We start from the raw sequence: 14,918 nt of genomic DNA, 5'->3' as shown, positions 1-14,918 counted from the left end.
AGCTTTCTCTCATAATCATTTTTCCCTTTCCTAATTAAGCCCTTTGTCCTCCTCTGCTGGTCTCTGAATTTCTCCCAGTCCTCAGGTGTGCTGCTTTTTTTTGCTAATTTATATGTTTCTTCTTTGGACTTGATACTATCCCTAATTTCCCTTGTCAGCCACGGGTGCACTACCTTCCCTGGTTTATTCTTTTGCCAAACTGGGATGAACAATTGTTGTAGTTCATCCATGCAATCTTTAAATGCTTGCCATTGCATATCCACCGTCAACCCTTTAAGTATCATTTGCCAGTCTATCTTAGCTAATTCACGTCTCATACCTTCAAAGTTACCCTTCTTTAAGTTCAGAACCTTTGTTTCTGAATTAACTATGTCACTCTCCATCTTAATGAAGAATCCCACCATATTATGGTCACTCTTACCCAAGGGGCCTCGCACGACAAGATTGCTAACTAACCCTTCCTCATTGCTCAATACCTAATCTAGAATGGCCTGCTCTCTAGTTGGTTCCTCGACATGTTGGTTCAGAAAACCATCCCGCATACATTCCAAGAAATCCTCTTCCTCAGCACCCTTACCAATTTGGTTTACCCAATCTATATGTAGATTGAAGTCACCCATTATAACTACTGTTCCTTTATTGCATGCATTTCTAATTTCCTGTTTAATGCCATCCCCAACCTCACTACTACTGTTAGGTGGCCTGTACACAACTCCCACCTGCGTTTTCTGCCCCTTAGTGTTATGCAGCTCTACCCATATCGATTCCACATCCTCCAGGCTAATGTCCTTCCTTTCTATTGCATTAATCTCCTCTCTAACCAGCAATGCTACCCCACCTCCTTTTCTTTCCTGTCTATCCCTCCTGAATATTGAATATCCCTGGATGTTGAGCTCCCATCCTTGGTCACCCTGGAGCCATGTCTCTGTGATCCCAACTATATCATATTCATTAATAACTATCTGCACATTCAATTAATCCACCTTGTTACGAATGCTCCTCACATTGACACACAAAGCCTTCAGGCTTGTTTTTACAACACTCTTAGCCCTTATACAATTATGTTGAAAAGTGGCTCTTTTTGCTTTTTGCCCTGGATTTGCCTGCCTGACACTTTTACTTTTCACCTTACTACTTTTTGCTTCTACCCTCATTTTACACCCCTCTGTCTCTCTGCACTTGTTCCCATCCCCCTGGCACATTAGTTTAAAGTCTCGTGAACAGCAGTAGCAAACGCTCCCCCTAGGACATTGGTTCCAGTCCAGCCCAGGTGCAGACTGTCCTGTTTATACCGGTCCCACCTCCCCCAGAACTGGTTCCAATGCCCCAGAAATTTGAATCCCTCCCCCTTGCACCATTTTTCAAGCCACATATTCATCTGAAATATCCTCCTATTTCTACTCTGACTAGCACTTGGCACTGGTAGTAATCCAGAGATTATTACCTTTGTGGTCCTACTTTTTAGTTTATCTCCTAACTCCCTAAATTCACCTTGTAGGACCTCATCCCGTTTTTTACCTATATCGTTGGTACCTATGTGCACCACGACCACTGGCTGTTCACCCTCCCATTCCAGAATGTCCTGCAGCCGCTCAGAGACATCCTTGACCCTTGCACCAGGGAGGCAACATACCATCCTGGAGTCTCATTTGCAGCCGCAGAAATGCCTATCTATTCCCCTTACAATTGAATCCCACTATAGCTCTCCCACTCCTTTTCCTTCCCTCCTGTGCCACAGAACCACCCATGGTGCAATAAACTCGGCTGTTGCTGCCTTCCCCTGATGAGACATCTCCCCCAACAGTATCCAAAACAGTATATCTGTTTAGGGGAGAGATGACTCCAGGGGACTCCTGCACTACCTGCCTACTGCTACGCTGTCTAGTGGCCACCCCTTCCCTTTCTGTCTGTGTAGCCTTTACCTGCGGTGTGGCCAACTCACTGAACGTGCTATTCACGACTTTCTCAGCATCGCGGATGCTCCAGTATGAATCCAATCGCAGCTCCAGACGCTCAATGCGGTCTGCCAGAAGCTGCAGTTGGACACACTTCCTGCACACATAGTCGTCAGAGACACTGGAAGCATCCCTGATTTCCCACATGCTGCAGGATGAACAAACCACGGGGCCGATCTCAGCTGCCATGACCTACCCAATACTTGCCTCAACTTTTGAAACTTTCTCCTTTGAAAGGAACTTACCCGGCCTTACCTCACTTGGAGTGAAGCTCGTCCTCAGCTTCTTCTCGTCGAAGCCTCTCGAGTCAAAACCTCAAATCTCCACTCCTTCACTGGCCCACTCACTCACTGGCTGCTTTCCTAGTCACAACTAGAAAGGTTAACAACCAATGTGCAAAAAAACAACAAACGGCAAATACAGAAAGAAGATAACAATAATAATAAATAAATAAGCAATAAATATTGAGAACATGAGGTGAAAAGCCCTTGAAAGTGAGTCCATAGGTTGTGGAAACAGTTCAGTGTAGGGGTAAGTGAACTTGGGTGAAGTTATCCTCTCTGGTTCAAGAGCCTGATGGTTGAGGGTTAATAACTGTTCCTGAACATGGTGGTGTGAGCCCTGAGGCTCCTGTACCTCCTTTCTTATGGCAACAGTGACAAGAGAGAATTGCCTGGATGGTGGGAGTCCTTGATGATGGGTGCTGCTTTCCTACAAAAGTGCTCCGTTTAGATATGCTCAAGGGTGGGAAAGACTTTACCTGTGATAGGCAGGGCTGGATCCACTACTTTTTGTAGGTTTTTTCATTCATGGACATTGGTGCCTCCACACTAGGCTGTGATGCAACCAGCCAATATACTCTCCATTGCACATCTATAGAAGGTTGCCAAAACTTTAGATGCCATGCCGATCTACACAAACTTATAAAAACAGAGTAGAGGTGCTGCCATGCTTTCGGGGTAATGGCATTTATATGATGGACCCAGCACTGATCCTCTGAAATGATAACACTGAGGAATTTAAAATTGCTGACCCCCTCCACCTCTGATCTCCAATGAGGACTGGCTCATGGACCTCTAGTTTCCTCCTCCTGTAAATGGATGTGTTAGTAAATAAGCTTATTTATGAATAATTAAGGACTCACATTCTGAAGCACAATAAATAAGGGCTTGATTTTTATGAATATGGAGATCTCTGGTAAGGAGGCATCAGCAGAATGGAGAACAATGAAGGTGCTTTGCTCAAAAAGCAAGGAAGACAAACGTTGAAAACTATTGACAATTATCTTAACATTTATTATTGAGAAGAACAAAGTTCAAAGTAAAATATATTATCAGAGTACATTTGTCTCCACATACAACCCCAAGATTCTTATTCTGTAGGCATACTTAGCAAATTTATAGAACAGTAACTGTAAACAGGACCAATGGACAACAAACTGTGCAAATGCATATATAAATAAATAGCAATAAATTATGAGCATGAAATAAGAAGATAAAGAGTCCATAAGTGAGTGTAGTTATCCCTGATGGTTGAGGGGTAGTAACTGTTCTTGAACTTGGTACTGAGGAACTTATACCTTTTACCTAACGGCAGCAGTGAGAAAAGAGCATAGCCTGGGTGATGGAAGCTGACCTCTACGGCAACATTTCATGTAGGTGGAGTTAAAGTTACAGAGATACAGCACAAAAACAGACCCACCAGTTCTGCATGTCTACCTCAATCATCAAAACACCATTCTAAATATAGCCTGTTATTTTATTCTCCCCACATTGTTGTCAACTTCCCCTCCCTCACCCCTCTCCCCACACCCCCCCCCCCCATATTCTATCACTTGTGGTCAATATACTCAACAACTCTCATATTTTTGGAATATGGGAGAAAGTCGTAGCACCTGGAGAAGCCATGTATTTCAAAGGTCAAAGTTCAAAGTAAAATTTATTATCAGAGTACATACGTGTTACCATATACAACCCTGAGATTCTTTTTCTGCAGGCATACTTAGCAAACAGAGCTGCTAACTGTAAACAAGCTGTGCAAATGTAGATATAAATAAATAGCAATAAATAACGAGCATGAAATAAGAATATAACAGAGTCATTAAATCAGAGTAGCTATCCCCTTTTGTTCAAGAGTCTGATGGCTGAGGGGTAGTAACTGTCCTTGAACCTGCTGGTGTGAGTCCTGAGGCACATGTACTTTCTACCTGATGGTAGCAGCGAGAAGAGAGCATGGCCTGGATGGAGAGGATCTTTGATGATGGATGCTACATTTCATGTAGATGTGCTCAGTGTTTGGGAGGGGTTTTCTGTGATGTACTGCGCTGAATCCATTACCTTTTGTAAGATTTTCCACTGAAATACATTGATGTTCCCATACCAGGCTGTAATGCAGCCAATCAGCACACTTTCCACCACACATCTTCTCAATAATATTTATATGATAGGTCCAGAACAGGTCCTCTGAGATGTGAATTTAACCCAGGAATTTAAAGTTACTGATCCTCTCCACCTCTGATCCTTCGATGATTACTGGCTTATGGACTTCTGGTTTCCCTTTCCTGAAGTCTAAAATCAATTCCTTGTTTAAACAGACACTGAGTAAGAGGCTGTTGTTATTAAACCACTCAACCAAGTTTTCTATCTCCCTCCTGTATGCTGATTCATCACCCCCTTTGATACAGCCCACAACAGTGATGTTGTCAGCAAACTTAGCCACACAGCCATAGGTGTAAAGTGAGTGGAGCAGGGGACTAAACACACAGCCCTGCAGTGCTCCTGTGCTGATGGGGAGTGTGGAGGAGATGTTTTTGCCAATCCGAACTGAATGGGGTTTGCAAGTGGAGAAATCCAGGATCCAATTGCACAAGGAGTATTGAGGCCCAGGTCTTGAGAGTTACAGATTAGCTTTGAGGGAATGATGGTATTAAATTCCGAATTGTAATTGATAAAGAGAGAATGTCCAAATGCCACTCAGATAGCAGTAGAGGTCAGTATTGACTTTGGGTCACAAGAGCCAAGAGTCTGGATTGAATGGTGGAGCAAGTCCGATTTCTGCTCCTGTGTCTTATCATCTGATGGTCTCTATGGACTGTGCCATTGTGCTGGAGTTAATAATCCAGAGAAAAAAAACAGCTAGACATGCAGAAAAGCTTAACACATTCAAACCAATTCTATATGGGTTTTGCAGGAAAAGTAGTACTTATCTAATTTGCTGGAGCTCTCTGAGGATGTTAAAAACAGTCAATAGAACAGAACCTACAGAATTAATGTGTTTGGATTTCCAGAAGACATTTGTGGAGGTGTCACGTAAAAGGCTGTTGCACAGGATAAAAGCTCTTAGTATTGGGGAAATGAGTTGACATGGACTGAAGGAAGCTTATCACAAAGAAGGCAATGATTCAGAATAAATAGGATTTCTCATGTAGATGCTGTCAATGGAGGGGAGAGCTGTGGTTATGATGGACCAGATTATGTCCATTACATTCTGCAGCCCCTTGCATTCCTGTACAGTAGAATTGTCATACCAGGCCATGATGCAACCAGTCATGTGCATCTCTCAAAGATTTTTAGAATATTTGGTAACATGCTAAGTTTACTTAAGTTTCTTAGAAAGCAAAGATACACAATGATTTGTAAATACGTCTCAAACTGCAAGGTGTAGACCAAGTCTTTGCACAGAGCCAAAGAAAACTATTTATTTTTCAAATAATTCTGAAGAGTTGTTACAGCAAGCATGCAGTGATCTGAATACTTGATCTAATAATGAATTTCTCCAGACTAACATCAGGAATAGGGGCTGGTATGGTGAGTCTCCATGGAGTCACCCATCTGGAATTTAAAAGGACAAGGAACAGAAAGCCAGAAAAACAGTATGAAATAAATCATCTTCCATTTCCTTAATGCTCTGTTATGTAAAAAACTGCATGACTCCCTTTTGATTTCTGCATGGGATAAGACAGCATCGACTTCAAACAAAAGAAGACTTGGGTGGAATGCTCACAGCAATTTTGGGCCCCTTATCTAAGAAAGAATGTGCCGGCATCAAAGAATGTTCCCGGGAATGAAAGGGATAACATGCGAGGAATATTTGATGGCTCTGTGACCATACTTGCTGAAGTTTAGAAGAATGAGGGGGGATCACATTGAAACCTTTCGAATATTGAAACATCTGGATAGAGAGGACCTAAAGAGGACCTCCTATTAGTAGGGGAGTCCAAGAACAGAGGGCACAGCCTCAGAATAGAAGGATATCCCTTTAGAACAGAAGTGAGGAGGAATTTCTGTAGTGAGAGGGTGGTAAATCTGTGAAATTTATTGCCACTGACAGCTGTGGAGGCCAGCTCATTGTGTATACATATTTAAATCAGAGGTTGATAATTTCTTTATGTATAAAGGCATTAAAGGTAACAGGGAGAAGGCAGGAGAATGGGGTTGAGAGGGATAATAAATCATCCATGATAAAATAGCAATTGGCCTAAGTCTGCTCCTGTGTCTTATGGTCTTACAGTTGGTTCCCATGGTGGACTCCTCACCCCTTTGCTGTTGGTAAAGATATGGTGATATTGTGGTAATGCTGTTGGTGGTAAGCCTAAAGACCTGGCTCTTGATCCACACCAGTTCACATCTCTCCGTGACAGAAGGTCATTATAAATTAAATTACTGAAATGTAATCTGGAATCAAAAAGCCAGCACCACTCATGGTAACCCAATGGATTGAAGCAAAAACCCATCTGGCTTTATTAATGCCCTTTGGGGAAGGAGAGTTGACATGCTTATTTAGTCCAGACCAAACTCTTCATGACATAAAACAACAACACACACAAAATGCTGGTGGAACACAGCAGGCCAGGCAGCATCTATAGGGAGAAGCGCTGTCAACGTTTCGGGCCCTTCGTCCTGACCCTGTCGAAGGGTCTCGGCCCGAAACGTCGACAGCGCTTCTCCCTATAGATGCTGCCTGGCCTGCTGTGTTCTACCAGCATTTTGTGTGTGTTGTTTGAATTTCCAGCATCTACAGATTTCCTCGTGTTTGCTCTTCATGACATAGATGGCTTCGGGCTGCCCTCCAGCGTGTCAGAATCAGGATGCATTTTCTTGCTAGTGAAATCCACAACAAGGGAAAGAATAAAATAAAATTGAAAGTTTCAGCTTCCTACTCAGAAAGGGAGATAAGAGTAGGAATAGTGCAGGTAAGTGCTTGGTGGTTGTGGCAAACACATTAGACTAAATGGCCTGTTTTATTGCTGATAAGTTGGTAAAACTATTAAATTGGCTGATTATTGGCACATGCTCTGAGATACAGGTGTAAACTTATATTGCATACTGATCATACAGATCAATTAATTACAACATTGCATTGAGATAGTACAAAGTAACAGAGTGTAGCATAAGCTGTTACAGTCACAGAGAACGTGCATTGCAGACAAAACATAAGGTGCAATGTCAAGGCATTGTGTGTGGTCAAGAATACTTATCCTACTAGGAAATTGTTGAGTAGTCTTATAACAGTAGCACAGAATCTGTCCTTGAGCCTGGTAGTAAGTGCTTTCAGACTTTTATGTATCCTAAATCAACACACACAAGATGGTGGAGGAACTCAGCAGGTCAGGCAGCATCTACAGAAAAGAATAAACACTTGCTGTTTTGGGCTGTGACGCTTCTTCAGGCTGAGAAGGAAGGGGGAAGATGCCAGAATGTGAAGGTGGGGGAGGGGAAAATGTACTTATATTCTGTCCAACGAGAACAGGTAGTAAAGAGCGCATCTGGGGTGGAGGGAGTCTTTGATTGTCCCGACTTCTTTACAGTGTCAGCAAGAAATGTAGAAAGAGTCCATGGTGGGATTGCTGGTTTCCATGATGTGCTGAGCTTTCTGCAGTTTGTGTGGCCATGGCCATACCCATCTGGGATACATCTGGAGAGAATGCTTTCTATTATATAAACTGGTGACAATCAATGGAATATGCCAAGTTATTTTAGCTTCCTGAGGAAGTAAAGACACCGATGTGCTTTTTCTAATATTTGTATACTTGCATATTCTCTCCTAGTATTTGTATATCTATGCACTTGTAATGTTACTGTGACACTGTAATTTCCTTTGGGATCAATAAAGTTTCTATTTATCTATCTATTGGCAATGGTGTCAACATGGTTGGACTAGGACGGACTATTGGTGATGTTTACTCTTAGGAACTTGGAACTCTCAACCTTCTTTGAGTTAGAGGAGAATGTGGCCACACTGTAGTGATTGTGTACATCGTGGGATAAGGGTGTAGCCTTTTGGGGTACCAGCATTGAGAATAATCATGGCAGATGTACTGCTACTTTACTGATTGCAGTCTTGCAAAGGGAGGTGTTGAGTTCCAGGTCTAGGAATTGAATTGAATTGACTTTATTACTTACATCCTTCATATACATGAGGAGTAAAAAAAATTTACGGTACATCTCCGGCTAAATGTGCAATGTGCAATGTGCAATTTATAATAAATAGTATGTACAACAGGACAGTCAATATAACATAGAAATACAATTGTATCAGCATGAGTTAATCAGCCTGATGGCCTGGTGGAAGAAGCTGTCCCAGAGCCTGTGGGTCCTGGCTTTTATGCTGTGGTACATTTCCCAGATGGTAGCAGCTGGAACAGATTGTGGTTGGGGTGACTCGGGTCCCCAATGATCCTTTGGGCCCTTTTTACACACCTGTCTTTGTAAATGTCCTGAATAGTGGGAAGTTCACTTCTACAGATGTGCTGGGCTGTCCACACCACTCTCTGCAGAGTCCTGTGATTGAGGGAAGTACAGTTCCCATACCAGGCAGTGATGCAGTCAGTCAGGATGCTCTCAATTGTGCCCCTGTAGAAAGTTCTTAGGATTTGGGGGGCCATACCAAACTTATTCAACCATCTGAGGTGAAAGAGGCGTCTCGTGCTTTTTTTTAACCACACAGCTGGTGTGTACAGACCACGTGAGATCCTCGGTGATGTGTATGCCAAGGAACTTAAAGCTGTTCACCCTCTCAATCCCAGATCCACAGATGTCAATAGGAGTTAACCTACCTCCATTCCTCCTGTAATCCACAACCAGCTCCTTTGTTTTTGCGACATTGAGGGAGAGGTTGTTTTCTTGACACCACTGTGTCAGAGAGATGACTTCTTCCCTGTAGGCCACCTTGTTATTGTTTGAAATGAGGCCAATCAGCGTAGTATCACCAGCAAATTTAATTAGCAGATTGGAGCTGTGGGTGGCGACACAGTCATGGGTATACAGAGAGTAAAGGTTAGTACACAGCCCTGAGGGGCACCTGAGTTAACGGTCAGAGCAGCAGAGTTGAGGGAGCCCTCTCTTACCACCTGTCAGTGATCTGACAGGAAGTCCAGGATCCAGCTACACAAGGCAGGGTGAAGGCCGAGGTCTCTGAGCTTCTTGTTGAGCCTGGAGGGAACTATGGTGCTAAATGCTGAACTGTAGTCCAAGAACAGCATTCTCACATAAGCACCCCTCTTCTCCAGATGTGGGAGGATGATGTTTAGAGCTGTGGCTATTCAGTCATCTGTCGATCGGTTGTGTCGCTAGGGGTCCAGTCCGGGTAGCAGCAAGCTGCAGGTGTGCTCTCTGACCAGTCTCTCAAAACATTTGCTCATTATTGAGGTGAGTGCAACAGGACGCCAATGGTTCAGACATGTTACCTTGATCTTTTTAGGTGCAGGAAAATTGGTGGATGTTTTGAAGCAGGAGGGTGCTCTACACTGGAGATGAATTTGCTTGGGATTAGGATATTTCTGTATGACTATCAGAATTGGGGGGGTGGGGTGTGTGTGAGTGTGTGCATGTGTGCGCACGCAATTATGTAAAATTAAATAAGTAGTGCAAACAGAGAGAAGAAGTAGTGAGGTAATGTTCATGGGTTCAATGTCCATTCAGAGGTCGGATGGCAGAAGGGAAGAAGCTATTCCTGAATCCCTGAATGTGTACCTCCAGGCTCCTGTACCTCCTTCCTGATGGGTGATGGGGGTCCTTAATGATCGATGCTGCTTTTTTAAGGTATTGCTCCTTGAAGATGTCCTGAATGCCGGGGATGCTAATGCCCATGATGGAGCTGACAATATTTATAACTTTCAGCAGCTTATTTCAGTCCTGTGCAGTGCTGCCCCTCTCCCCATATCCCCATATCATACGGTGATGCAGCCTGTTAAAATGCTCTCCACCATGCGTCTGTTGAATTTTTCCAGTGTTTTTGGTGACATACCAAATCACCTCAAACTTCTAATAAAATATTCCACTGTCATGCCTTCTTTGTAACTGCATCAATATATTGGGCCCAGGATAAATCTTCAGAGATGTTGATACCCTGGAACTTGAAAGTGTTCATCCTTTCCATTTCTGTGTATGACTATAGCATATAGTCACATATAGAGTGATTATATGACACTCTAATTATCTCCATCTGTTGTGAGACAATTTATCCTTCTTCTTATAAAGGAATCAAGTTTCTCTTAAGTTTTTAGACATACTGAAACTGTTAGTTCTCTTTCAAAGCATCATTTTGCTTCTGTTTATATCCCTGCATGCCTGTGGCTTTCAAAGCAGGTCAATAAGGCACCCAATCCAAGCCGTTGCGTTCTGTTCCAGACATGTTTATGAATACAAGGCATCACTAGTCAATGTCCTAGACAAGAAAAAACAGTGCATGCATTGTAACACTCTGCTGCAAAACATGCAGCTCAAGTTCCCTCCAGAAACAAATGGAATAATTCCAGGTAAATTAGAGAACCTCAGGTTTCCTGTGGGACTGTAGAACGGCATTACATTACAACAGCATGAAAGCATTCTTTCAAATCCCTCAAGAACAGCATTAAACATTTACAAGTATTCTTCACGCTTCGACAGCATCTGGTCATAAGTACATTTCACAGACATTTACCGTCTGAATCTTCTACCGCGAGCAGATACCTCAATACTTCACCTCGGATAAATATTTTCATTCCAAGTCCTGATTTGACCCAAGTACTTTTGCTCCTCCATTGCATCAATGACCTCTATACAAATAATCTTAGAGTTATAGAACTGTGAAGGGCCATTTGGCCCATCAAGAACATGATAGGTCTCTGTAGAACAATCTATTCAATTACTTTTTTCCATAGCCTGACAAATACTGTGCATTTCCCTATGGACGGCAGTGAATGTCCGAATCCACCTTACCTGCAGGAAGTGGCTTCCAGATCATTAGCACTCTCTGAATAAAATAATGTTTTGCTTAAATCTTTCCTGATTTGGATGGTCCTCTATCTTTATCAGGTCTCTGTTTTGATAGAGGGATAGGCCAAACTGTGCTGCATCCAGCCCACAGGCCAGGTGTACCTACATACTCCTACCTGGATTGGATGTAGAAGGGTGATTTAAGTTGATCTTTGAGCCCAGGTCATGTACAGAGGCCTTAGTAAATAGACATCAGGCAGTGGCATACTGAGGCCTCACTCTCAAAATCACCTGATTATTTTTGACTGGAGACAAGGCAAGGGACAGAGCACCGTGCCCACTGAAAGCCTATGAATGCTTCAGTAGTAATGCACATAATTTACATAGTAAATAGATGATAGTGCTTTCTTCCAGCTAACATTGAGCATGTTCTATTTGGGGTTTATCTTTGACTTTTGGAACTTGGCAAATGCGGTTGTCACTGTAAGGGCTGTATTTGCAGACATGATCCATTACATGCTTTAGGATGAACGATAGCATCCTCTTTTTGTGTCAATACATAGCAGATTCTCTACAGTTTTTCAATGTCTCTGATATTTAGAGACATAGTGTATGATGGTGCCAATAGTCAAGTCAGCCCTGTTTTACAAGGTCGCCATAGCCAAAGCCCCAGTCTTGGCTCTATTTTGTGTTAAGAGTACTCTACAGTTTCAATTATCATCTTCTGTTCACTCAAGCTGGCTGTATGTGACACTAATTTAAGCACAGACTGCATACCATTTTCTAACCATTAATCATGTACTCCTCTACATGGCTGGCATGAAAATTAATATTTGATACTAAACCGTTAATGGTCAAAATTAAGCTTGTGGCAGAATTTCTACTTTATTGCAAGGTTGTTTTACTGTTGTCTGGCTCCTCTAATGCACAGCCCTAAGACACTGTGTAGTGAAATTGAGCCTGTGAGAGACAAATTGTTTTTGGCAGTTAACAAATGTGTAATTTCTAGAAGTCTTTCAGTACTCAAAGGGCTTAATCTGCAGTTTTTGATTTCAGTGGTGTGCACCAGTGTACAGTGATTCTTCATCTTAGTAGCTGTGATCCAAGCAGGAGAACCTGCCTAAGAATCCACTTAGGTAACAGCACCAGAGGCATTCAACCAAAGTTCCCTCTAATTTATTTTTTATAGCTATGCTGACCAACCATAGCTCTGTGCAGGAAGTTCTTACGCGGCCTGAAAACTGTGTGGCACTTTAATAAAACATAATATAGAAGCAAATTCCAGCTGTGCGGTAACAAAGACTATGTGCGTGGGAGTATTTCAGTTACCGCGTGGCCACGCACCCACGCAACTTTGAGGGAACCGTGCACTCAACCACTGCCCATTCTCAATTGTGGGCTAAGGAATCTCAGTTCAGTATGTTTTGATTTTAAAATTACATAGGTTTTCCTCACAGGCTAAATAAACTGATATAAAAACAAAGTCAGATTCCTTAATGAGGTATCAGCAGTCTTGTCCAGACCACTTAATTGCATACTTGGCAATAAATAAACCAAATGAAAATTGATGAGTGAAGCAGAGAAGTTGAAATGTTAATTAAATTTTCTATCAACTGCATCAGCAGCTAAAATGACCTTCTTTTAGAGTGTTAGAGTAACATTTCTGTTGGCAGAATAATTCTTGTCTGCTGCTTGACAAATGACTGTAGTTCCTGGAGACTGTTCTGCAGAGATAACGATAAAAAAGGAGGCAAATCAGTTCTGGAAAATCAGAAAATGCTAGAAATTCTCTACAGGTCAGGCCTCAGCGATGTCGATGATGCTTCAAGCCATTGGCCCGCCATCAGAGCATCGATGTCCCCTATAATCATGTGGTGGCTTTCTCTAGATTGTTCTGCAAGAGATCTGTCACCTATAGGGATTAAATTCCTCTGACCTTTGAGTATTAGAAGCCCGTGTTGAGAATTAGATTTTCTATTGATTTCTGCCCAACCTCCAAGCCTACACAAGCAATGTAATTTCCACAGATTCACCATGACACACAACGTGTGAGTACCTGTGGAGTACAGCATTGTTGACAGATTCCCAACTAGTCCCATCACAATTAATTGGAATAAAAATCATCCCCAACACTTACAAATTGTTCTTACACAGTACGTGGACTATAGAAAAGTATCCAAGGCACTTTACTACAGCTTTATCATACATAAGTTCTCACCAATCATTAAAAGAGCTGACTCGATCAGAGAAGCGGATTTGAAGTAGGCTCTTGTAAAAAGGAAGTGCAAGAGATTTAGGAAGGTGGTTCTAGATCAGTTTGCCAGATTCCACACAGTAATCAAGAAATGGGCATTTTGATTTAACTGTCTTCAAGTATGCTTTATTACAATGTGGCAGAGCTCTGTGGAGAATCTCCTAAAGTGAGAACTCAGTTAACAGCAGAGACATTTGTTTATCCTAGCAAGTACCCCATGCTTGAAAGAGGGATTAAAGTCAAGGGTATATCTACTGCGTCCACTCATCACATTTCACATCCATTCCCAAGCTATCTCAAGACTTTCGCTATTAGCCCTCTTTTATAAAGGAGACACAATTAGCTTAACGTCTGGCTTCATTTTTTTTTCCAACCTGTTTCTGCAATATCTCAGGGAACATGAAACAGCTGTTGACTTCCAAATTAGTGCTTATTCTCTGAATTATAATAATGTTAGGAGAGCGGCTCCTTCCAGTGTTCAATCCTGGAACTATTCGGAGATATTAAACTGTCAAGCAGAGTTAGTTAAATTTTCCAGAACCGTACAAAACAAACAAGTGAGATGTGATGCAGCTGAGGAGAAGCCAAAGCATGTTTGAAACTTTTTATTACACGTATAATTCTTTCCTAATATTAGATCGCTCATTCTAACAAATCTGAGACCTTTGAATGAGATCTTTCAGCATTCGTAACCTGGGAGAACCCCACAAGGAGGGAGACAGGATATGTGGATAATTGTGTAATTTTAAAATATGTTTTCCATTTCCCAACTATTAATAAGAATAGTTATATTATCTTCTGCCCTTAGATCCAAAAAGTTCAGGGAAATATAGCTGACATACGGAGGCAGACATATAGTTCCATAGGGGGTGCCAGGGTAGCCTAGTGCACCCTGGGTAGCATGATGTTCTTACAACTCAAGACATCAGAGTTCAGAGTTCAATTCTGGTGCCATCCGTAAGGTGCTTGTATCTTCTCCCCGTGACCATGCAGGTTTCCGCTGGGTGCTCTGGTTTTCTCTCACAGTCCAAAGAGGGAGAGGTTAGTAGGTTAATTGGTCATTGGAAGTTGTTCTGTGATTAGGCTACGGTTAAGTAGGTGAGTTGCTGGGCAGCAAGGCTCATTGGGCTGGAAGGAACTGTTCTGTGCATTATCTCTAAAATTAAAAAATATGAAATAAAATATAGACTCCAGTATTTAGACAATACAATTTTGAGATTATTAATTAGGGTATTACTAGTGATAATATTCTCTGCCTATTGCTTAATTATAATTATTTCTAATAGATAAACAATCATGTTATAGTTTGTATACAAATATTGTTAATAGTTGTAAATGAAAATTGTTGTTATTTAACATTGAGTAAAATTAGTACCTTAACTCATTATGGTAATATAAATTTAATGTAAATGTGCTAGCCATCAAAATGAAAAATGAAAAAGGCAGTTCAAGAAATTTGTTTGCGTTAATTTTTCACTTTTCTTTGTTTTAAGATGTTATGGTAGGTTTTCACAA

This window comes from Hemitrygon akajei, chromosome 3 (genome assembly GCF_048418815.1).
Source record: "Hemitrygon akajei chromosome 3, sHemAka1.3, whole genome shotgun sequence".
Lineage (NCBI taxonomy): Eukaryota > Metazoa > Chordata > Chondrichthyes > Myliobatiformes > Dasyatidae > Hemitrygon > Hemitrygon akajei.
The sequence above is the reverse complement of the archived record's forward strand: the minus strand, read 5'-3'. Positions refer to the sequence as shown.